Below are 27,885 nucleotides of genomic sequence, written 5' to 3'. Positions count from 1 at the left end.
AAATAGCATTTAAAAATTGTATGCTGAACAATTAACTGCTGCGTATATTATATTTCTGCAAGACCAATTATCCATAAAATTAAATTAAACGTAATAATTACGTTCAAAGTTAATAGTGGTTTTATAGTAAAAAGGCTTCAACTATTATTAGTAGAAATAAGGTATACGATAATTCTTACAATAACACTAAATCTGTTCATAAACAATTATAGGAATTACTAAACATTATTCTCAATCACACATATTAGTAAAATAATGAGAGATTTAAAATGTGTACTTCTCAATATTTGAAAAATAATATATTTCAATTGATTAAATAGATTTTGTATAATTATCCTTAACTTCTAATTGTTATATTCATTTTATTTAATATTTCAACTAATACAATAAAAATCTATTTGCATTAAAAAAAGTAATAATTAAATGTATTGCAACAATACATTACAAAATAAAAAAAAAATATTATTATTATATAGATATAAAATTCAACTGCTGCAATGGCTATTTAAGTATAGTTGTTTTAGCAAATAGTTTCCATTGTTTCAGAGTATTTTTTTCAACTATTTTTCTTCTCACGGCACACTTGAACCTATTGTTAAACTTCCGCGGCACACTTAGTCATGATGATGTTTTAATTTTTATATGTATATATTTATTATTTAATTAATGAAGAAATACCGGCACACCGTTTGAAAATCACTGTTTTAGTGTCATTAGTTATGTATATAAAACTCATCTGGCTAGCCGCCCTATTTTGTGAAATCGGCTAAAGTATACTTAAGACTTTTTGCTTTAAGTTGAACGAATTAGTTAGAACTAGTTAAATACATTGTTTACGAACGTTAATCGATAGATACATTTGCCAATTAGTAGTAATATATTTTGTTTAATTAATTTAAAAAGTGAGATAATAATAATCAGACAATTAGTGTTAATTACGACATTATAGACTGTGTCAATTAATGTAATGTAATTGAAGAATGTCCTAACAACAAATAAAGATAAATCCGTGGGACGAAAAGTGTGCCGAAGAGGAAGTAGTCGATAATAAGGCACTAAATAAACAAATAAGTAAATTGTGATGAAGTTGATTGCAGCGTAAATGCGTACGAGTGTGTACGTGTTATGTTAGTAAGTGTGTTAGAAAAAAGAGAAAGGAAGAAGCACAAGTGCAATTTATTAAAATAATACCCGCTCGTGCACTTTGTAATACGAGCATTATATATATGTAGCTGTGGCAATTTCATTTTCAAAAGACTTTTTCATCTTTTGCATATCCTCTTGCCTCGGCAAATAAGTCTACATCCATTATAGGTGTGTAGCGTCTGGTGGAGTTGAATAAAGATGAAAAAAAAAGAACCTGAAATATACTGTCGTTCCGTTTATATTTAGTTCCTTCGTTTTATTTGTTCGCGTTTTTTGGTCTAGGTTGACAACAACAGCAAAATGCAATCACTCCATCTCTTCTTTTCACTTCACCATAGGAAGGTTGTCAAAGAAACGTTCGAATTTTCACCAAGTCGACAGCTACAAGTCCCGACGACTTTCGTATTTATAGAGAAGCGGTTCGGTGTATCCCTTTTTTGTCTAATTCAAGTGTCACACGCTCTGCCAGGAGCACCGTTCTTCACAAGAAAATGAATACAAGATAAAACAGCCCCATAGCTGTCCTATTTTCGAACCGCCGTAGCGGAAAATAAAGAAAAACCGTCGTTTCAACTCGACCACATTAAATATCTCAATAATGAGTACGTTGCTGTACATAGTTTTTTTGTTGGTATTCTTATATTTTAAGTGATACAAGAATGTTACATTATCTCTAAAGAGACGTTTATTAATTAGTCAAGAATTTCATGGATCAGCCGACAAGCTGAGTACGTCGAGTGGAGATCGTAAATACATTAGTCGTTTGGTTAATTAAAGGAAATTTATTATCGGCGACAAATCTTATGTGGCATATATAAATTTCGTTATGCAAACAGGAAGTAGATGCTTTGTGAGATTATGATGGGACGGAGAACGTGTGTAATGTCTTCATTTAAAATATGACTAACTGGATGGACACCGACAACGAACCCTCTCGAACAATTTTACAACTGCAAAAACAAAATACAATATATTCAGTAAAAATTATTTCATCAGGATGCATAATAAACCTTTATAGAGCTGTTTTCGTTTAATGCAAATTATTATGGATGGTTCATAATGTAGTTGCCGTTAATTTTCAGAAGAGAAACGTTAACCCTTGAGGTTAAATCGAAACGATTTTCGCTTTCCCCATAACCGATAGAGTCGCAATAATTTCCACACTCCAATCATGATCTGCAAAGTCGCGAATACTATGTTTCTTAGAACGGGGAGATATGCATCGCGTCAGGATTACCCGAGAGACTTTATTGAGCATTCAATTATTTCACCTGTCCGAGGTGTGCAACAGAATAAAATCTTTGCGGATCAAGATTGCATTCGTTCGCCGATGGAAATAAATGAAAGAGGATAGGATTGGATGCGTCCGTATTTCACTGGTAACGCACCCCTCTGACATCCGACATTTGATCATCTACATTCTGAGAAATGTAATTTAGATTCAAAATAATAAGAAAGTTAAAAGGTTGAGCTTAGCAACAAACGTAACTTTAAAAGTACTAAAAAATTACTATTAAACCTTATATATATTGAATATATTGTAGTCGCATTAATGTAAAGATCCGCGTTGCATACCCAGGTGTTTAGGATGTAATATATAACTGAGGATGCAGCATCTCTTAGAACCAATTAAGTATAACAACCCGTCTTATAAAGAAGGATTTAATACATAAATTTATATAATTTGTAGTACGTATATGCATATCACCATATTTCAAATTCCATATGTATATATAATAGAGAAAATATTAAATTTAAATTACATTGCATGTATAAGATTTATATTTTGTAATGGAAGATAATCATACAAGATCAGTATCATTCACCATCATCTTAAATGTCAATAGTAACACAATAAAGAATATAAAATTTCCATTCGAAAGGTTAGTTCAAAGGGTCAGTTCATCATCGGTAATTTATCTAATAGGAAGACTCATGGTAAAACAACAAATATTGTGCATTTTCATGTAACATTCCTAAGTTTTATCTTTTCCTATGTATATACAGTGGAACCTCGTATAACGAGTTTAATCCGTTTTTTACTCGTATAGTGAAACATATTCAAATATACACATAATATGTATACACAAATTTTAAAAATGTTGTGGCAGGCGCGCAATCCTGGACTTACTTCACATAGTCACTCGTTATGCAAAAAGTCTCTCGTAAAACGAGTCAATTTTCTTACAATTCATTTTTTTCGTTAAACGAAATGTTCGTTATGCGAGGTGCTCGTTAAGCGAGGATCCACTGTAGTAAAATATATTAAAATTAAAATTATTAATATTACATAAATAAAACAACATTTGAATAAGAAATATACATAAAGATTCAATGATTAGTTTCCTATTATTTTTTCCTGGAAAATAATAAACATGCCTCAAATGTAATGCGAAAAAAAAACCTATGGTTAACTTACCGAGAAAAAGCTTATGCAAAGGTTGGCTATGCTGTGCTAATGTACGACTAGAACGTGAGCTGGTTTTATAAGGAGTTACCACACGAGTTGAAAACTGGATGTTATATGCAAATTTGAAACATTGAAGACAGTGGTGAATTTCAGAAAACGTATCCTAAAATGGAGCGAATTTACGTAGTATTGGTTTGCTCAATATATTACAAATGTCACAAATTAGATTATAAGTAAATACATTAAATATTACAATGTATAATGAACATTATTACTTAAACTAAAGATAAAAATAAAGATTTATTATATAATTTACATCTTAAATCAAATGAACTCAATTAAAGCAAGATATAATTTTACTCCATATTCAATTTTATTAGTTATATGAATAGTAGGTTTAATTTTAAGTAGAGTTCGTAAGCTTTCTTAAAATTCACGTGTAGTCATTAATTATTGTATTAAGGTGTGTACATAATACATGTTATTGTATATGACAACTTGTACATAACATATATTTGGTAATCGTAGACAATTACGAACCTTTACAAAAATTTTAAGATTAAATTATTGGATTAACGTTGTTTACAGAATCCAAAATCAACTCTGAATAATATGTTTAGTTCAAAACAACGGCTACTTGACTTTTTTTATAAACCCAGGAATAGATATAACAAGCATGAGAAAATAATATGGTAAAATTGTTTAAATTTCAATGTACTTTCCAAATAATTGCGCTCATTAAAGGTTATTAAATAAGTATTTCCATTTTGTAGCATATAATGTTGCTTAATAGAATATATAACTTGCGTAATAGACTATAATTTATGAATATGTGTGTTTTTTTATACTTTCGTTCTATATTTGCATATGAACCGACGGGTGACGGTGGCTAATCTTTTCTGGTTTGATTTTTTTCTTCCTTCTTCTCCGTTCCGTTGAAAGAATGAACTACCTAAATTATGCCATAAACGTATAAATTAATAAGCAATTTGTTCGTTAAGTATGCGCACGGCAATCGGTGTATTTATTAAAGCTAATAGACCGACCGCTCGGATTACGCCTTTTCACCTGTATTGAAAAAAGAGGAGGTGAACAAAAACCGCGGTGGTCCGTCGTAATCCAATACAGGAAACCGACTTATCTTCATCCGAGATTCATGTTGCGCTCCTTTTCTTCTTCTTGTTATCCTCTGTCTCTACGTTTCACTCTATATCTTTCTTTCTCTCACGCAGTTGCACGCCGTTTCAAGACTGCTCCTTACGAGAAGAGAACAACATAATTATTATACACCTGTTTTATCTGGGAATCATCGTATCATTGAATGCAATCGCAAGTGTTGGGTTTCATTCCACGCTTGATTAATTTTAGGAAGATGAAGAACAGAAAAAAAAAACTAACCAAAGACATGATTAAGATTTCACGCTCGAAATATAATTGCACATTTTTTTTGTTTGTCCGTTGTTTTATTCTTAAGGAATATAAATTACTGCGCTATAATACATGCTAGAACGTTGGGTGGCTCTCATAAATAGAGGAGAATGCTTGTGGATATTTCTTGCATGTGTAGATGGCATTTTCTGCGTTACCTCCAGTTGTAACATAATCATATTTTAATAGAATACTTCATAAATCTACGCAAACTGTGTATGTAATGAAAATTAATGTGTTAATTACTGTCCCATCATCTACAATAATATACACATTTCAAGTCGTAAATACTGATCTTCAAATAGATTATTTTTAAATTAATTTCGAAATTAAGACGTTTCTATTGTATATAATCTTATGAAACATTATATTTGGGTAGATAATAAGTGCCTCTCAAGTTAAGTATTTATGACAAGGGTTGCACTTGAATCATTGATATCTTAGAGGCATTATAAAATGAAATAGATATCTTAAAGTATTTCTCTAAAATGTATCATTGACAACTATTTTTTATTCACTGCTTTCACTATTCTATGTACCTTTGCGGCAAGAATAGACAAGTACATTTGATACACAGTAAATGCATTTTTCATCTTACTTTCAATATTATAAAAAAGTGTAAGATGAAACCTTATGTTAATCGCCTTTCTGCTTAAATTTAAAGAAACTTATGTTTTTCTAAAAAATTGTAATAGTGTTAGTAAAATATAACTCTTAACTAGCAAATTCAAATTGAATCATCATCATTAAGTACTACAAAATGATCATTACAATTGGTACTTAAACAAACATGTTAAGTAAATTTTGAAATTTCAGTCAAACGTACGAAGTTAATAATATTTTTTTCAATTCATGAATGTCGCAAAATTTCCAAACGTTTGCATTTCCATTTAAAGTATTAAGGACTTGACACGATTCCAATAACAATAATAAATGTCAATCGTCTGTCAATCAGTGACTCAATAATCTGTATACTCTTGCGATACGATCCGGTCTTTTTTATTGTTCTTCTCTCGTCCTACTGTGGCGATTATGAAAGGCAATTCCATTAAGGTCTTCATAATTTTTCCACTTATGGCATTGTTTCTGGCCGTACCTTCTTTGTATTCATCGAGGACGAAAGATTTGTGTGAGCGATTGAAATTCCCAACTAGATGTGATTTATTGCGATTATGCTAAAAAGATTATACGTATGGAATGTACGGAAAAGTCGGTGGTTGCAGATGAGTGAGAGAGTGAAGATGAGGTAAGGCCACCGTTCTTCAGGCCCTTCTGCTTACGCGTACCTCGACGACGAAGAGGAGGACGACGACGACAACAACAACAAGAACTATTATGGGAAATGCTTGGTGCACATTCCTTTCCTAAAACCTGTATATACACAGTGTATATGTTTAGGATCTGCTTCTTTCTTGCATGCGCGTGTTTTGTTGTAAGGCTCTCTCCTTCTCTGAATAGATCTGTCACTTGTCACTCAAGTCCAGACTTCATGCTCTTTAAACAAGGCATTGTGGGAAATCTTATTATATTCACCGACACGGACCTGGCGGAGCTTCTTTCTCTCCTTTACAAACGACATTTATATTACATCCCAGTAGTTTTTTGTGCGCCTCCCCTTCGCCACTGTCAGCCTGCGCCCATCGACACTAACACACACAAAAAAGAAACAAGGATGCTACCAGAAAGAACCAAAACCCCTTTCACCTAATGTAAATAATTACATTTTCGACCCTATAAAGTTCTCCATCATCATTAACAAGATATCATTTTATAAAAGACTCTCCAGACATGACAAAATTATATTCCAACATGTTTTTTTTTCTTCAAGTGTTGCATGTACTTAAAATTCATATGTAAATGTAAAATTTACATCATAATTGTACAGTAGTAATACAAAATTATTAATGCAAATGTTTTTTTATGTCCGGATAGTACTTATCAGTCGGAATAGTAATATGTAGTACTATGAGGTACGGTTTAAGTATTTCAAAACAAACGAAATTTTAATTGCTATTCTAATTATTTACTCTTTATTCAGTTAAATCCATTTTTATGTGTTATATTTTTGTATGTATATAGTTCTTCGTATTGAACAATAAAAAGATCATTTTTATATTTGTATTATACAAAAAAAAATTCTTTATTTAGAATTGATACATAATGGAATATTAAAATAGTATAGAACATACGATTCTAATACATTTAATAATTAAATAAACTTCTCAGTAATTATTAAAAAAAATTTATTTGTATATAAAATGCTTTTTGCACATGCTAAAATGCTATTCCTTTTTTTTAATCAAATGTCGCATAAGTTTAAAATGTATACATTTAAAATTTACATAAGAATTGTAAAGTAGTGACATATAATTATCAATGCAAATGCTCATTTATGAATTACGGTTACACTTATTTATTGTTATGTTATGCAATTCTTCGGATTGTAGAACAATTGCTTATTACAAACACGTAAAATGTGAATGTCTGTATTATTATTATATAAATTTGGGTCATAAATAATGTTTTACATTATTACATTCATAAGAATTTATATAATTTTACATATTTCTACAATTTTAACAAAATATATTAATAATTTATATTCAAAATAAAAGTTAGAATACGTGTACATACACCTTTTCAAAACATTGCTCTTGTAATTATGTGGCTATAAGATAACCTTATGAGTGTAACAAACTTAATGGGTTAAGTAAATATTATTTTACATGTTTGCATTAAAATAAATATAATACTAATAATGAAAACATGAACAGAATTTTTGAAAATGGTTATTTTTATAAAAGTATTTATACGCTATAAATAATAAGTATGCAATGATATAACATTACAATTATTCAAATTTCTAATTAAAAGGATAAAGAGAGTTCATCATAAATAAGAGTATACGAGATTCACAAGTATATAAAAAGTAGAGGAAGATATTGAAATTGTTATTCATACCACTGTAGGCTTTATTACATCAAATATTTAGATATAAATGTACTTGACAACTTCATAACTCTATTACTGGAAAAAATACTTTAAACTACATATAGCATAAAGTTTTGTTAAACTTAACTAATGGAAATAGTTCTTAGATTAATTTCATAAAAAGGTTATTATATATATACATAAAATACATTATATAAATAAACGTAGTTTGATCATGTCATTATTTGCAATAAATATATATGCACATGACAATATAGTGGAACCTCGCTTAACGAGAAAAGTAAATTTTAAGAAAAATGACTCGCAAAATGGAATGCATTATCGTATATTACATTAGTTTATATGGGGAAAATTGGTTTGTATGGATATTTTGAAACGGATTATGGTCGTTAAGCGAGGTTACACTGTATACGAGATTCACAAGTATATAAACAGTAGAGGAAGATATTGAAAATGTTATTCATACCAGTATATGCTTTACTACATCAAATATTTAAATGTAAATGTATTTAACAACTTCATAACTCTATTATTGGAAAAATACTTTAAACTACAAGATGCAGCATAATGTTTTATTTAAGTCATTTATTTTACATTTTTATTAACTAACGGAAATATTTCTTGTATGATATAAATTCTGTCATTATTTGCAAATAATGTATATACACTTGAAAATACACTATATTATTCAAATTATTACTACATTCCTTTGCAAATAAGAAATCATTCCACATTATCAAGTACGATATGCAAAAACCTAAAATCATTAATCTTACATGAGTATTTCCACAGAGAAAACATTTAGCACATACTAAATTACGCGGGTAATAATCATGTTGACTATATTAAAAGTAATTATATAGCAGGAACGAGGACTCAGAGGTCTATCTGCAGCAGTTTTGTAACTATTTTCCACGGTTGTATCATGCACACATTAAACTCTTGATTGCTTTAAAATTGCTTATAAAATTATTATATAAAAAAAATATGATAGCAAATAATAGCAAATAGCGGCAGCAATTAAAAAGCGATTCGAAATGATTTAATTTACGTTAGTCGACCATTTCTATTTCCATCGCAATTAAAATCACTCTCTTCAAGTTAGCGTGTGCTTTTTTATTACTGGTTGTTGCTTTTTTTCTTTCTTTATACATAATTGAATACACATCTTGACATTTGGACGTGCGTAAACATTCCGATGTCAACAACAGTCGTCAAGTCACCTTGGCAATGACATAAACAGACGAGATTTCTGTTAATTTCGTTCTGACGGGAATCAGGCTTTCGCGTGTAATGTTTACGCAAACTTTCCCAGGGCTGTACAATAATTAATAATATACATGGCACAGAATCAACTTCAATTAAAAGCGACGTTCCACCTCTCAACAACAGGAATTTCTCTAATTACATTCAATAGAAATGAGTGGATTACAGTAAATCGGTTTGCGTAGGTGGCGAATAAAAGTCAGTACAAAAAAAAACAAGTAACAATGAACGCAATTGTTTTCTAAGTAGGCAATAGCATTATGATAAATAATTTCAATTAGAACCAACCACTTTCTAAATATAATCTATCAATGCATAAATACATGACTAAATAGCATTAGTGAAATAACAGGATACTGATCATTTATTTATAATGGGTAGTGCTAAAACATTAATATTTCAGTCATTTGTTTTCTAATAGTACATTTTTGTACTAGAAAAAGCGCGACAATTTTTAAAAACCTACTTTTGATAAATAGAAACCACATAAAGAATTATTATTTACAAACGACTCGGTATTCGTTAGCTTGAATCATAACATTGGTCACATTCTATGACTGCTTAGCATTGATAAACTGCAATATTTAGTGATTTTGCTTCAGAATCCACTTGAGTGGTGGCTAATCAGTATAAAGTTTTATGCCGGTATATAATGTTTGTTTATAAATGCTCGAAATTAAATTATTATCATTCATTTAGGTTCTACTGTATAGTATAGAACCTGTTTTTATGCGGTTCTTTTTTGTGCGGTATATGAAATCCAACCAATTCCAATGACGTTGGCATCATTGTAATGTTTTCTATCAGTGTGGATACAGCCTGCTCAAACGATTCTGTTAGTCGATTTTGAACTAATTCATCACAAGAAGATGCGCGTTTTGGATTGACACGAGTAGCAGTGAATTATGTATGTGCATTTTGAAAATTTCTCGATATGTAAAATGATAAATTAAATGTTTTTAAAATGTTTCCATGTGCAATTTAATTATTTATTTTGTATGGATGCACTCTCTCATGTATTTCGAAAATCTTTGACGTATTTTCTATGTGCGATTGGGACCGCATAAAAAAAGTTTTTGTAATGTATTATACAAAGTTATTTGTAATTATGAAAATTTCTAATATTTTTTTGTGCGATTTCTTTTATGCGGTCCCTCTCTTCCTTTTTTACTGTATTTGTTTTAGCGAAATATAGTCCTTTATTTTCAATATATTTTGTGTAGTCCCAATTGGAACCACAAGTACTCCGGACTTTTCTATTTTTCTTAAAACTACGATCAGGGGACTTGTTTACGCTTATAAACTAAATACCGATAATGAGTTTTGATCGATTTGGCAACTGTTGAGAGACAAGAAAAATTGTTTCGCAGATTTCCATAAGAAATAATTATATTAACATTTTTTTATCTTTTATATTGAATTTTTTTCATATATATATATATATATATATGTTTTATTTTATATTGATGTCTGAATGATGTTTTTTTTAATCATATACTGGTATCGCAGTGGAACCACATGTTTTTTTCAAATACTACAAAAAATAAAATTATCATGCATTCATAAAGCATTGAACATTTTTAACCTAACTTATCAAAAAAAATCAACAATTTCGACAAAAAATTAAGTTGAGACACAAAGGTCAATTGTTGTAATAAAAACAAACCTATCAATAGGTCACTAATCTGAAAGGCTCTTCTAAAATATACGTTTAATTATACGTCAACTAATTACAAGTAAAATAAATATGTTCTGTGGTAAGAAAGTAATAATAATTCATTAGGTTTGATTAAATTCGAACAATGATTCCATAAATAATTACGAACAGCAAAGATTTATTGCTTATAAACAAGTTATATACTGGAAAATCAAACGTACACAAAATCTGTAATTCATAATAGTGAAATAAAAATGCACATGACATGTTTATTAGCCTATACAATTAACTTCATTGGTTTTATTTGATTCGCTAATTTCCAACGTTCTATTGATTAATACAATACCACCGATAATTATGATAATTAATGATGGCACTAATTACTTTTCTAATGATTGTCGTCCGTTAAAATTAGAAAATTCCAGAAACGAGTTCGATCCAATCAATTACATTGCAATAATTAGAACCGCATAAGAATTCTTCTGTAATTGCAGGATCACATTTCTGAACAGCGAACGATTCTGTATGAATATGTTGAAAGAAAGTAATCAAATACGAGGTCAAATTAAATTACTTCCAAGAATGCCTACTGTATATTTTTTTTTATTCGCGAATTTGGCACGGTATTATTAAAATGTTATAAAAGTATCAATCTACAAACAAAACCTTAAAAAAAATATTTCATTTTATGAATTTAAATATATTTAAACATATACACTTAACAAAGTGTCTTAAATATTTATCTTAAAATTTATATTTTCAAGTATAAATATTTAATTAGATAATGAAAAATAATAATTATACGTATATTATTAATCTAGGAAATATGAAGTGATTAATATACTAAGTTAATTTGTTGGACAATAACATTATAACTCAACGCCTGAACCGCCTCGAATCTCTGCTTTTACAAATTAGTTTTAATGAGAAATTAAGACTACTTACGCACGTACATTTTAATTCATGTTTAAGCTCATAAATGTAAATAAACGTTTCAACCAATTTCATTAATTGTCATTAGTGAAGCAAATTAATGTTAAAATTAATTAGACATACAAAAAGTTATGGAAGATAATTGCTTAATATTAAATATAGGAAAGACTTATGGTATTATCTTACAGATTTTTTTGGTACGTTATTATGAAATTGAAAGCAATTTTATAAATGTTGCATGTGATTATCATTATTAGTTTAAATTACTTTTTATTACAATGACATATATATTCAATATTAATTTATATTTCCAACGCTTACATTCAATCAACGAAAATGTCTTCAGAAACTGAACCGTTTGGAACCATTTTCATAAGCTCGATGTATAGGACAACACGCTCAGAACTTTTTACTTTACTTAATATTTGTATGCTATTTTTTAATGAAAAATAATTTAATTTTATAAATAAATAGGATTACGTTTTATAATTTAATTAATTCGTTTTTAAATTGTTTCATGATTCATGTAGTCAAATTTTTGCCTGTAAATAAATTTAAAGTTAATGAATATTGCTGTTATTTACGTTATGTTTTTATTTAAAGATTATTTATTTGTTAATTTGGAATTGGAAATGTTGATGAATGTAATTTCATTTTTTTTTTTGGACAAAAGTCGACCGCAGATCATAAATCATGTAGATCATTTGTAATAAAACTGTTACCGTATATGCTAAGTGAACAAATACAAACCCATTAATAATTTCTGACCTCTCTTTCTCCCCTTGCGCCTGCTTTAAAGATTTATTTTCAGGAGTCGCCATTTTAGTTGCTCGTTTTTCTCATTCCGCTAAGATGGAAGAAAACAGAGCCATTATTATTATTATTATCGCCATCATCGCCACGTATTCGTATTACTTGAGTAATAAGATACCAGCAATTACAGTAATGCATTTTCAGCGTGGACAGATCGTGTCAGACGTTGTACGACTTTGGCAGGCAGCGAATGCGTGTATATGTGTGTTGTGTGTACATGAGAGAGAAAGCGAGAGCAAGAGAAGGAGGGTAGGTTTCTTTATTTATAGACGAAAAAGCTTACTGGTCCCAAGTTGTGGCAGGTTTTCGAGATTGACGGTGGCTGTGCAGTAAAGTCTCTCCTATGCATATTTCATAACCATTAGTTATTAATGTTGATGGTTGGCATTCCGAAACGGAGAATAAAAAGAATCTGCACGTAAAACTTGCGTCACATAAATTCATCCTTTACGGATAAATTTGTTATTAATTTTACTGCAACCAAATTAAATAATAAAAAAAAGTATTTATTGCAACAAAAATAATATAAACTTAACACAATTACATAATAACAAAAATAAAACTAAAATGAATTGCTGCAAAGGGCTATTTATTAAATACTATTAGTTTGATTATTATCTATATATTAAATTAATAGTAATGTATATATAGCTATAATTTCTGAAGTTATGAAAGTAATAAAAAGTTATCCAAAACATAATTAATAATGTTGCTGCACAATATCAGATTCAAGAAGATGGTAATAATTATGTATGTTACAGTTTTAATATTTTTAATTATTGAAATGGTTCTATGTTTTATATATCACCAATATATAATCTTAATACAATATTAAAATAAAAATTAAATTAAACTGTTGCAAATAAAATATTATTTATGTAATATTCCAAAAATCTAGGTGATTTTTGTACATTTTTAATGTTTATCTGTTATGAATAATTGTATTGAAATAAGTACCACGAAATTAATTCGTTAAGCGAATCATTGCGTTCAGACGTAAAAGTATAACCAGAAAATGAAAAACTTGTTTTTGAATAGTTTTATTAAATAAACAATCACAATGTAAGTGAATTCAAATTGAAAATATTTCAAAATTTGAGTCTAAAGATAATTTTTTATGATTTTTTCTTTCATTTAACAATTTACTATTAAAATGTCATTTTAAATCTTTAGTTAATATTTTTTATCATCAGGAAAATAAATTTGTCTTGATCAACACGTATTTAGTCGGCTAGTGCCCAGTAAGAAAAATGAATTCCATTTGTATACTTTTTCAGGACCAAAGGAAGATCAGTTGAACATTTTTGGTAAAACTGATTCGGTTCCTTTGAGCTCTTCTAATATGTATATTATTTATTTGTTTTTTTTGTTCTTATTGTTGCATTACAGTACATTGATATTATTATTATTATCTTCTGCATTCAATAAATTTCTAACATCATCGACATTTTCGACACCTATTGATTAAGCCATCTGGATAACTTCATTTATAATTTCTTGGATGCTATTTTATTCTTCTAGTAGAACTTCTGGCCATATTTTATTGGTTAATTGTCGGGCGATTGAATATTGGAAATTAGAAGCTTCGTTATGAAAGGTTACGTTAATCGAGGTATTACTGTTTAGTGATTGTAAATGTATTTGTTTATAATAAATATTGGACTAAATTATAACAATTTAAGTAAAAATAATAAATACTTCATCCAAGGATTTCTAATTATTATATTTGTAATGAATGTATAAATAAAATAAGCAAGAAAGCGCATTATCATAAATAGAGTATTTCGATCCAAGAAAATGAGATCAAGTATATTCCCTGTTCAGAAAATAAATGTACTTAAAAGACTGATCTAGAACATTATAGAGAAATCAACAAACTTACAAGTAGGAAAAGTTCGAATCCTGCTTCTATTGGAAGGTGTCGATGATGTGCATTATTAAGACAACCTGTGAACAAAATATGTAATTATATATAAGTTTACACCTAGAATTTCTTTAGCTTATATTTTATCATTTACATAAAATTATTTTCTTAATTAAAATAAGTAGATTATAAGCAGTATACGCTTCTACGAATGTTTAGATTTGAGAATTTGTTATTAAAAAAAACTCGTTAAAGTCAAATAAAATTGATTGGTTATACATGAACTGCGCAGAAACAATAGTTATAAATTTGAAGAGGTTAAGGTTCACCTACGATATAATTCGAACCATAATCGACGGAGTAATTTTGCACATAAAATAACCCGGAACTATTGCGATTATATTTATAAATGTGCATAGTAGTATTATATTGTCTGTTTCACTTGAAGCAGCAACAACAGTTACCACAAATCACCGCAAGCGCAAGAAGAGGTGGATGATGTCAAAACCTTCCAAATACCAGACTGTGGTAACAGCTGTTAAATAGCAATTGCTTTAAAAATAGTTAATCTGGATGGTTGCCAGCGTCCAAAAATTTACAACTTCGTGTTCAATTACTTTATTAGATCTTTTGAAGATAAAAAAAATCGGCGATTTTCAGAAACGAATCCTTTTATATGAAAATAAATGTAATCGCAAAGAGTGCCAAATAAATCGTACTTAATGCATGATAGATAATTCGAAAGCATTAGTGGTTATAACAAATGTGACGAGGAAATCTTTAGAAATCCTTTATAAAATCTAAATCAATATTAATTTATTTTTTAATATGGTAATGATGCGAAGTAATCTTATTAATTAATGATTTTGTAATATAGATGAATATAGATTAGTTTATTACATAATTTTGAGGACCTTCTTCCGTGATAATGAAGTATCAGTATCAAATTGAATTTTATATTTTTTACATTTATTTACTTGGAAAATTATATTATTTTTAGGTTAGATTGTCACTTTCTCTGTATATTTTAGGTAAGCTACACAGTGATTTAATTACCATGGAAATAGTTATTGTTTAAAAAAAATAATCTAATATGAAGTATTATCACATAATTACTGTCAAGCAAAATTGAAAATATATATTAGGTAATAAATTCTCAATTAATTCATGTGATTTTGTGACTTTCTTCCTAAATTTTATGTCGTATAAATGTTTGATTTAAATATGTTCGAACAGTGAGCCCAACCCCTGGATCAAATGGTACCCGTTCGCCCAAGGAACATATTTTTTTTCATTTTATTTACAGTTGTGTATTTACGTATATGGACGAGAGGTTATTTATGTTTTTATTATATTCTGAATCCATTTTTTTGCAATTTACGCATTATTAAGTTGTGTATAAAAGGCCCAATGTAAATACTATTTCAGATTTAGAATTTTATTTTTTTTAAGTCCTTGTAGTGGTCCGCGGGATTAAAAAAATTGAGTTTAGTGGTCCGTGAGGTCAAAAAGGTTGGGGACCACTGTGTTAGAAGATTTAAAACCAATGTAAACTCTATGATAATGGCTGTCAATAAATATTGTTATCATCGAAGAAGTTATTAATAACAACGGCGTCAAAACAAATGGTACAAGTACTAAACTGACGTTTGAAGATTGCTCTGTAACCGTAAATCTATAACCTACACATGCGTCTATTTATCAGTATAAGCTGCAGGAAGTTCAAAGTAAGTGGTAAAATAGTTCCTTAAATACTCTAAAACGGTCTATTATGCAAATTCGAACACGTACATTGGCGAACTAATCATTTTCCAGTAATTACGTTTCGTTTACAAGCGCCGCCGAGCAGAGCCACCTTCGTCTTATCCGTTAGATAATAAAGAAGTGCAATCATTTATTTAGCTAAGACGCACGAGGCATCAAATACATCAAGTCGGCCAATGGCCAAAGAAAACAACATAGTCGTCGATCGGAACAAACAAGAGCTAGGAATACACACACACTATATAGTATATAAAATCCCGGCTGTTCGGGAAAGGCTCATCTGTACGTAGGTATGTACATACACGGCTCTGGTGTCGATCCCAATTTGGAATGTTAACTCTAGCGGAGAGAGCGCTTTTTCTTTTGCCCATAAACCGAGAGCGCTCCGCTAATAAATAAACATTATGCAAGTTTTCCAATTAAAATTGATTGCTTTTAATTAATTTTTATCCGATGAATGAACGATGGACGTCCACAAAGGAGATGGAGAAAGGAGAAGAAAAGAAAGAAAAGAGGATGATGGTCAAGCATGAGTAGGAGAAAAAGAAAGAAGACGAACTCACGTCTATACCATAAACGTTAATTAATCAAAGTGAGCTATGCAATAAACACACACAAATAGAACATCTTCTGACAACACTGTCATTAGTTATCTTCAATCAGCGTATGCATTCACATATGTCCAAATTTTAAATATTCTTAAGTTCAAACATTGTAGTATCCTTTATTTTACTATATTAATAAATGTACATGAATATATATTTTCTAATACTTAAATCTACAAGTAAATAAATATTAAACGTTTTTTATGTACAAGAGCATTTTTTTTAATTACGGTAAATTAACGAAATGTTCACAAAGTTGTAGATAAATATAATGATCATAAACAAATATTAATGTAGTGATTGGAAAAAAATATTATTAAAACAGTTGAACACTCGAATTTGTAATATATTCATGTTGCTACTACAAACTGAACATTACTAAATATCACCTAAAAAAATATTGTTTTGTTTCTTATGAGTAAGTTTACACGCAGCATTTAAAAGTTAATTCTTATATATGCTAATATCAGAATACCAGGAACATGTAGTAAATTAAAGTTATTTACGCGTAAACATTATGACGCGTAATCTTATATTTACTTTCTTGTATATTCGTGCAAACTAAGCAGTGCAGTAACCTTTCATTCCGGAATAAAATATTTTTTTTACGATTTTCTAAATCCACACGTGATGTTATTCGTATTTAGCATGTATACTTTATTTAAATTTGTTGCTGAATATCACAAAATCGTCAATTACTATGTATTATAACAAAAACATGATAGTATCAAGAAAACAATTACAACAATATGCAGTGGAACCTCGCATAATGAGCAAAATGAATTGTAAGAAAAAATGACTCGCAAAATGGAACGCATTATCGTATATTACATTACTTTATATAGGGAAAAATCGGGAAAATTTGGAACGGATTATGCTCGTTAATCGAGGTTCCACTGTATGCGAATGATAACTTCTTTTAAATAAGTTGAATTGTTCTCATAAATGGAAATATGTATATTCTTCGCTTGAAGATAAAAAGTAATGTTTTAACTATATAATAAATACTGTGTACATTTTTTAACAACGACGTTATATTATTATGATATGTTATTATTTGTTTTGCACACAGACTGTTTATGGTAATTGTATTGCAATGGTGAGATAACATTTTATTTATTTCATAAAGTACGTGGGAAAATCTCGTCGCAAATTGCACGAAGCTGAAGAGTACTCACATTCGATTACTGGAATTATACTTGTACTACTGTGTGGTCTATATTTTATTGTATCTATATTATTAATTCAATATAAATATTTTAATAAGAAATAATTCATATTTTTAATTATAACAACATATTGAAAATATTAATAATCGGGCAGAAAATCCTATTTTTAATGGATCGAAAAAATTACAGCTATCACCTTGTTTCAATGCGAGGAACTGGTGCAATACTCTAGGAAATTGGGTACAACTACAAACAACGCTGGTTATATAGCATTTGGTTGTACGGTTAATTATTGTTTTATTTAGTCCAGATATTATAATATTTTTAATATTAATGTATATTTAACTGCTTCCGTAAATATTAGTGTATATATTATAGAATCATTGTTGGAATAGTTGCAGAAATTTTAAAAAGTAAACAAAAATATATCTGATTTCAAAATCAAAAGTTATTCATAGAAAGTATATATTCAATCAATTCAAATATTTTTTAAATATTTAGATATACAGTAAAATAAGGTTAAAGCACGGATAATTAAAAACAGGTTTATATAAACATCGATTTCATTTGCTTTAGAAACTTAATAATCTGAAATTTTGCATTGTTTTCCTTGTAAAATTATTTACTAAATAGCATATTTGCAGAGACAATTTTATTGTTTAGCTTAGAAAATAAGTAAACGCTAAGATGGCCGCGATGACAGTTAATCCGAACCACGGTAAATTGAGATCCGGATAATCAACGTTTTAATATACTTCAATAATTCTGTAATTTATTAATTATGTAAAATAAAATTTGTAACAGAGCGGCAACCTGAATAAGAAAACAGTAAACTTCAATTACACTGAATTCGTACAATCCGGTACCTGTTCGTTCAGATTAGCACTGATAGAGAGTACTGTGAGAAGATTGCGAAACTTCAAAAGTAGATAATAGTTGACAGATAATAAAACTTTTTCGTACATTACCATTGAACGAATGTCCGCTGCTCTAAAGCGAATTACGACTGGAAAGCTTCGGAAAAACTTATGTGCTTAACAAAACAGAAACCAGAGTAGGTAGTTTGGTTTCTTTGAAGTAGGATCATCCGGAACTAAATGAAAGTAGATTTAACAACTTGCCAATATGATTTATATTTTTGTATAAAAATATTATTTTTGTTATAGTATACAGATGCATTATTCTTAAGTGACAGGTATCGACAATTAAGATACAGTTGAATGAGTAACAAGAGATATACAGTGGAACCTCGCATAACGAGCATAATCAGTTCCACAAATTTTCGGATTTTTACTCGTTTAGTGAAACAATTTCCGCATATAAACTAATGTAATATACGATAAAGCATTCCATTTTGGAATTACAATTTTTCTTACAATTGCAAGATTTTACTATTTCATACTTTAACCAGATATTCTATACCAGCGTTTCTCTACATATGGGTCACCCGGTATATTAAAGTTTTTCAAAATATGTATAATTCGATTTTTAAAATACTGCTGCAGCATGAATGTTTTAACTGCAACACATAATATTATTAATTGAAGCACATGACGTAAAATTGCATCACTTAATACTAGTTAAAATGTGTTTATTTGTTTTTCAAATGGTTTTACTCCAATTACGCAGAATACATCACTCAGCTAGTAACAAAATAAAGTAATAAAAACAAACTCCAAAGAAGCGTCAAATCAATTACGCTAAGCAGACACGAATTCGGAATTGAAATGCGTATGCTTTGGATTATACGGCTTCGAGGATGCGAGGTGGCGTTACGTAAAACTCCGGGATGACCTTTCGCGTTTAGGAATTGGGTTTTTAATTTACTGCGGATTTATTTATAGCCTACTGTATGAAAAAAAATCGCACGCTGTTTTCGCGAAAACTCTGTTTTTCGCTAAGCTTCCCATGATTATTATTACATTATTTTTTATTTTTTGTCGATAAACGGGATGATAATAGAATGCGTGCAAGAGCAAGAACGAAGATTGGTGTTATATAAATAGCCGATTTCCCCTCTCGTCACGTCAAAAATATACGCATCAATAATAAACATGCGACGTCCAATTAACTCTTGATTGATCGCAATATATGAATTAAGCATGTCTGAAGACCACTTAATCAATTATCAAACGCGCGCAAATAAAAGCAAATCATGATTCGGATGTACAATTATAAAACAACATGGTCACAAATAAGTTAAATTGCATTAGATAAGTATTATAATAGAATTTAAATAATTACAATGAAATATATATTTATTATATTTCATAAAATGTATACAGGCTTTAGGGTTTTCAACTAAGTGATTACGGATTTTGTCACATTAGATCTTAGCGCATTCTTTTGTTTCGTCAACGTGTACAAAGCACCTAACCTATATTTTTTTCTTGTTGTTTTCAGCTTTAAATTAGAAAAAAAAATGTATCCGAAAAGGCAAGAACGCTTCAAAAGAACACCTTGAAAGAAAAGCAGTGTCAAAATTGGTTTACCAAAATTCGTTCTGGTAATTTTTCACTTCCAGTTGAAGTTGTTGATACCCGTATCAAGGCCATTATCGATTCAATTCGTGAGATTGCAGAGAAGCTCAATGTATCGCATACAACTTGGCAAAAATTTTGAATTTTGTTTCTTACTTAAAATTCACAATCACTTAGTTGACAACCCAATATATTTGAGTTATTTTGTAAATGTAACAAATTTTATTATTTTTAAGGGATTATGATTTCTTAATTTTATGCATATATCTTAAATAATCTTAAATATACAAAAATACACATTCTTTTGTTATTTTTATTATGGCTCGATTTCTGTTAATTGGTTGTACATTCTTTGAATTTTTTTATTCAATCTGTGTTTCGTACTTAATATTCGTATTACATTTTTGTGATACATACGACCATAATACACTACTCATAAAATTAATGACCTTGAAAATCACTAAACAATAACTTTCATTTAATTATTTTGTACTATACTAAATCATCTCTTCGAAATGTACGTTTTGAAATATTTGGGGTGGTCACGTTGAACGATCCACCCCGCACATAAATCAAGGTTAGTGTAACTAAGTTACACACACAGACAGTTGCTCTTATGTTTTCTTTGCCATAGTAACGGCTTTGCGTTGCTTCGCTACTTTTACTTAGTGCGGGCAATTAAAATCAGAGCTTTAGGAAAACAAGCTGTAAATTATATACCGTGACAATATTAATTTCACTCGCTCAGTTCGCGGGGCAAAAACATTTTTGCCTTTTCTAGAAAATTATATTGTTCGCTGTTGTAATTGAACGCTATTTCGCATTTAATTAAATCGGTATCATGTTACAATATTTCATGCAATAATTATATGTATTGTAAATGAACGGAAACGCAGATTCAATTATTCTGCGTTTCACATACTCTATTAATAAATATTAACAAATAATTGAAATATCATTACAGAAATATTAGATTATTGATTTATTTCGAAAACAAAATAGAAATTGAATTTATAACATTTATCATCAAAAATGATATGTGAATATAAATGATACTTTTAAAAGATTGAAAGAAATTTGTAAAAGAAAATAAATATTTGTATTCGATACAGTTGAATCAGATAACTCTTGTTTGAACTATTCATAAGGTAAATCGTGCGAACATTCTGAACTATAGACCTATTTCAATATTGATCAATTTGGTCAAATTATTTTAGTTAATATTGTACAGTGTAACCTCGCTTAACGAGTTTAATCCGTTCCAAAATTTCAGGATTTTTACTCGTATAGTGAAACACGTTTTCCCATATAAACTAATGTAAGTTATGATAATGCGTTCCTTGCCGCAAAAAAAGTATAACTTGGTCTCGATTTTTAATGATTTTCATATCTATGGGTATGGTTTTTATTATTTGGCTTTTTATTCCGAAACATGCAAGTGTTATTAAATTTTGCAAAAAAAAAACACAAATAACATGTCTGAACACAAGTTTGGAAATTTTGTAATCACAAACATCACTAACACCAGAAACTGTTTTCCAATTAACACACGGTAAAAGTGAGTTTATATTTGTATATATATATAATTAGATACAATTTATAAACAGTCATTAAACGGTGATAATTATTTACTAAGGTGCGAATTTGTATTATTTCTTACAGATTTAATCTTTTTTTTATAATGTATCTATTTTTGATAGAATCAATTGTATTTAAGTAGTATTTAAACAACATTTCTTTAGAACAAACTTTTGGTAGGCGTTTCTTTAAGCTCATTATATTATAGAAATATTTTTATAGCCCTAATGTTTATGTTACGTTCGAAATATCTATAATTATCTTAAAAAATGTAGAAGCTACTGAAAGCAAATGTAACATAAACCAATCAATATAGGCTTGAATGCTTACGAATGTTTGAACTATAAATCAATAGCCAACAGTTCATCAGCATATTAAGTAAAATAAACTAACAAAACTAGTATACACCATATTCACTTATTTTCTATAAGTGTTGATTTCATTAAATTATAAAATTAAATAAGCATTGTTAGAATTTTATATTTTTTGAAATGATATTTCGTAATCATTGGCTTAATAAATGACAAATAGCGTTAATAATATTATATGTTCGTGTTTAATATATTTTTGTATGAATAAACATACGGACTGCAATTAACTTCTGCGCTGGACATCAGTAACTTAAATCTTTTGGAAACTAATTAGTTTCACTAAATTTCAGGACTGACGTTTATCCCATTCTGGAAAATCGAGGCGGAAAAAAAGAGTCTTAGGTTTCCAGGATTCATAGAAAAATGTGCGCTATTTCCAACCCATTTTTTTTTCAGGTAAAAAAGTTTCTACAATCAAACAAAGCCGAAGGGTGAAAAAAAAAATAAAGAAAGTCGTAAGAGAACCGTTCGAAATTAATACATCCGTAAATCATTTAGCGTTCGAATAAAAGCAGGAAGCGTGCAGTTTAATTTAATGAACAAATATGCAGGTTGTATAAGTTTTATTTTTATGGCGCGCGAATATTTATTTTAGCATTTAATACACAGATGCAAATTACGTAAATGTTCATATGGTGTGGTGGATGCATGATGGTATTATATGGAATTTATGGTGAAACGATTCTTCGGAGCGTTCATTTTGAATGAGTTAGATTCAATTGACCCGGCGATATTGGGAATGGAAGACCTCGCTAATGGTTGGCTTTTAAATTTGTGGCCCGATCAATTTTCACGTTCACCATCGATTGCTGAGTTACAGCCGGCAATTATATGTTTCTGACCTGCACTAAATTAATGCCCATTGTTTCTAAATATAGCAAAGACAAGTAGTCCGTATTTAGTAGTGGCTGGCTCCATTTTAGATCGATTCTTTCCCTCAGTCTCTGTCTCACTACAAAATGCCTTTTGCTACCTACATGCAGAACGCTGACAGACTACACAAAAGACCGAGGAAGAAACGACCTTTTTTATTAGAATTTTGTAAACCAGGTAATAAAAATAGTAGTAGCAAATCTTAGACTTAATTCTAAGAATATAACGAATTTATTAAACAATCGATTCTCAGTCTAACAATCAATCCAATCAAACATTTAACTATACCTCATATTTTTCCAAACTTCTAAAATCCTATTATTATTGATTTAATATCATATGGTATAATTTAGTACTCTGATCTATTGTATATTTTTCTAATGGAATTTGAAAAATATACAAAAATAATGAGTAATATGAAATACTTATTCAGTTTATAAAAATGAAATCTTTTAATGTTATTTAAAAAAATTTATTTGCCTCAAATCTTTTAATTTTCTCCCAAGAAAAAATATTTACAATATGATTAATAGTTTTATGTATTCTAGACTAGAGTTTCTCAACTTATGTCAAAACAATTGAGTCGCAATACAACAACAAATAAATATGTTTCGTCTACGAAAAATACAAGTTGATAAATGTTGTTCTAGGCCAGAAAAAGTTATTATGTATATTAAATCTCTCATCTAGAGCAAATAAAGTAGAGAAAGCCTAGGTATTACATATAATACCGAATTATATATTTTGCCGCCAAGAGATATACTATTCTTGATTCCTGTGATATTTAATTCCACGTCTGTTTGCTCAGACATAACTTCCTCGTTCTATAAATTGTAGAGTCGGGAGAAGTCAGGAAGAGAGTGGATAGTGAAAGAGAGACATAATGAAAGAGACAAGAGAGCATTTTGTTGTTTCTAAATGGGGACATTTCAAAGCGATCTTGTCTCTCCGCTTCTAAACATCTCACGCACGAGATAAAACACAAATAATGTTATTTGTACACGAGATTAATGGGTCCGATTCCTTTGAAGGAATTATTTACAAGATTATTTTTCAATTTTATTTAAACGTGGATGATCTGTTTGTTACATCACTCAGTCTTCTCACAGTTCACTTCTGTACATCCGTCAACAGGAAATGCATTAATTTTATTTCCATTTAAAGTATTTTACTGCATTTAGTCTCACTTGATTAAAGCGAAATTCTATAAAAATGTGCTGAAACGTCAATCTGAACATGTAATTACCATATCCATTGAATTGTTTTTGCTATTGGACATATTATTAATATTATTATTTTATTATTAAAATTAAAAACATAACGATAATGAATAACCTGGTTCACTATAAATTTATAAATTTATAAATTCATAATTTTCTTTTTTGAAATCAATCAACCATGAATTAAATGTGGGTGACGCAGACTTTTAATAGTAATTTTTTCCAAATACAGTTTTTCTTACCCTAATAAATTTGAATTTATATAATAGAAATTCTATAAATACAGAATACAAAAAAATAATATAATAAATTATTTATTTATTATATATAAGTTATTTTTTTAATTACAGTTTATATCAATTAGAGATTAAAAAAAAACATGATTGAATATATAAAAGTATTTGAAATATATACAGTGGAACCTCGCTTAACGAGCATAATCCGTTCCAAAATTTCCGGATTTTTACTCGTATAGTAAAACAATTTTCCCCATATAAACTAATGTAAAATATGATAATACACTCCATTTTGGAGTCATTTTTCTTACAAATTATTTTGCTCGTTGAAAAGCTCGTTATGCGAGATGCTCGTTAAACAAAGTATATTATACTTCCACTGTATATTATATTTATTAGAGAAAATAAAAGTGGAACATGTTTGGTGAGTTATAAAGTGGTCGCAATTCCAAATGGTTGCAATTTATATTACGTTTCAAATCCACATTACGCGATTTATCAAGCTCTCGCATTGACAAATAACAAAGTGGCGAACTACCTGCAATACGGATGCGGTTCAGTTTTGGTGCTCCTAGACATTAATATAGCATCGAGACTAGACTGTTCTCTTGAAAACGTCTAAATCTGGACTACCGGTCTCCTTTAAAATGAATTGCTTCATTTTTCAAGATTGAAATTGATAATGCACATACCGATGTCAGTGAGACATATTTTTTGTGTCAAGCGTTAGATATGGTGCAGACATTTACAAATGTACCAGCTCATTTTGATTAAATTATACGTGTTGAAATATAATTAACTGATAATAATTAAATAAAATTGGATAGAAAGGTCATGTACATTTTCTACAAATATAAATGTTAACTAAGGAGATGACATATATAAAAAAGGGATTAAATATAATTAATTTAAATTTAGAAAGCAATTAAACAAAAAATATCAAAAATTATATATTTATATATAAGTATATAGTTCATTAAATAGTAATTTAATCAATTAGTTTTAAGTGGTATAGAGAATTGTCGTTTATCCATAACACAAAACAAATTAAATAAAATGTATTAGATAAAACTAAAATTATGTTATTGTATCATTAAAATAAGAAATAAATGCAAGGATTTATTTTCAAAAGAAGCAAATAAAATAAACTTTAAAATATATATTATCCAAAACAAACTACATTTTATTACAAAAATATGCGTAGGACAAAATAATATGAAAATATTATTATAAATATTGTAACGAGGAAATTATCAGTTGGCTTATATATGCAAATTGGTAGGCATCACATGATTACTTAACCATTTAGCGCACTGAAAATTCTATGTACTCGCGCGGTGTATCATATCATCAAATTGTACATAATTCAATTGTCTCAACTTATATAAACAAATAAAAACAAAACACAGTTCTATTCAAATCTTAAATTATATGACTTAAACAAGATTCTACAAACTTCCAATGTAATAAAATAAGTAAAGAAACTTTTTAAGTATCTGGTGTATCTTAAAGATGAGTACTTGAAAAGATAATAGATGGAAAGTCCAAGGTCGATAGCCCTTTGGCCAGATGCATCTATCTCTATTTTCGTTAAATTTATATGGAATTGTTTTTTTTACTTTGTAATTTGGAGTGCAATTGTATTTGATATATTTCTTGCTAATAAATAATAGTAATATTATTTATTATTCATAAAAATCTGAATAAAGTATGCAAGAACTATCGTTTGATAACAAGTTACATGGGGTTTCAGCAAATAATTGGAACGTTGAAATATTTCAGAGATTCCAACTAAAAACTGAAAATGTATATAGTTAGAAGTTAAATTTCGACAACAAAAGCCTACAAAAAAATCTAAATAAAAAAATTAACTATTTTTATTTCATTTTAATTGTAATTCATATTTATAAATTATTAATTTGAAAGTGGTTTTTAGTCCATTTTATATTTCTATTTTTATATATGCAATAAGGTGTAATTAATATAAAATTTCCATCTACAAGATAAATCTAATGAATTTACTTAAGTCATCGATAATTTGAATTAATATAAGTTTATAGGATATTTCTTTAAAGTTTAAGAGATAACTAGATACACTAAAAATAATTATAAATGTTATAATTTACATACATTAATGGAAGCATTACTCAAAATATGGAATGAAAATAAAATAAAACTTACAACAGAGACGACGCGCTTAATAATGTAATAAATATAAGGAAATAATTTAGTCAACGTACTTATTATAATTGACATCCAATCTAATACATATAAATATAATCATTTGATACTAATGTAAATATATATTTTCGCTTTAAGAATATCACTACTGTACATATGTAACTGAACTGATATAATTCAATCAACGTACTTATATACATAAATCTAATTCACGCAATAAAACTAATTATTTCACATATGTGCAAATATACACATTTGTATGTATTAATTATGTCGCTGCACATATTCGGACATGATCCAAAATAAAAGTATTATCTAATATCCTGTGCAATTAAAACACGCATACATCCTTAATGGATGACTGAAAAATAGTGATGTTTGTGGAAATGGATAATGCAGTAATGAGGATGAAGGTCAGTTAGGCCTTAATTGATATAATTGCAGGCATCGGACGCGTTCTGCAATCTATATGGGCACACGTGAATGGGAGTTTGTTGCACTTCAAATGCACACACGTTCCACTATTTACATGCTTGTGAATCACATTTATTTACACGCTACTATTAACATTAGAATTATTATTAAGAGAGTCAATATTTGAGGTACACATAAACATTTATATGTCAATGATAGATAATAAAATAAAATCATTTTATTACAATTAACTATTTTATACTACTTATAAAACTTATATAAGTGTATAATAATTTATAGCAGTATAAAAAAATCTTATAAATACTCTGTAGTACATCAAGTTATGCAGTTAGAATAATCTTCATTTATTTTTTTTAAGTCTTTGACTTTATATAAAATTGCTAAAAAGTTTATATTTCATTATTTTATATTTCCTTAATATATCAATAAAGCAGTATGATTTCGTAAATTAACAGTTTTGAAGAAATCCAATTCTGAGATTACGGATAAATTTCTAAATGAAGT

At 28.6% G+C, this 27,885-nt stretch overlaps 1 protein-coding gene across 3 annotated transcripts in view; it reads right to left on the bottom strand.

Moving 5' to 3' along the window:
- The window catches only part of LOC108568279 (extracellular sulfatase SULF-1 homolog), a 103,220-nt gene that overhangs the window by 43,002 nt on the left and 32,333 nt on the right, over nt 1-27,885 (bottom strand). For all 3 annotated transcript variants that reach the window (XM_017929257.1, XM_017929256.1, XM_017929258.1), the window contains one exon: nt 14,488-14,552. The gene's annotated coding sequence lies outside the window, so the exon portion shown is untranslated. The remainder of the gene's footprint in view (nt 1-14,487; nt 14,553-27,885) is intronic.

The sequence above is a fragment of the Nicrophorus vespilloides genome, unplaced genomic scaffold (genome assembly GCF_001412225.1).
Source record: "Nicrophorus vespilloides isolate i.1.1-1 unplaced genomic scaffold, Nicve_v1.0, whole genome shotgun sequence".
Lineage (NCBI taxonomy): Eukaryota > Metazoa > Arthropoda > Insecta > Coleoptera > Silphidae > Nicrophorus > Nicrophorus vespilloides.
Note: the sequence above shows the minus strand (reverse complement) of the source record. Positions and strands in the feature narration are given on the sequence as shown.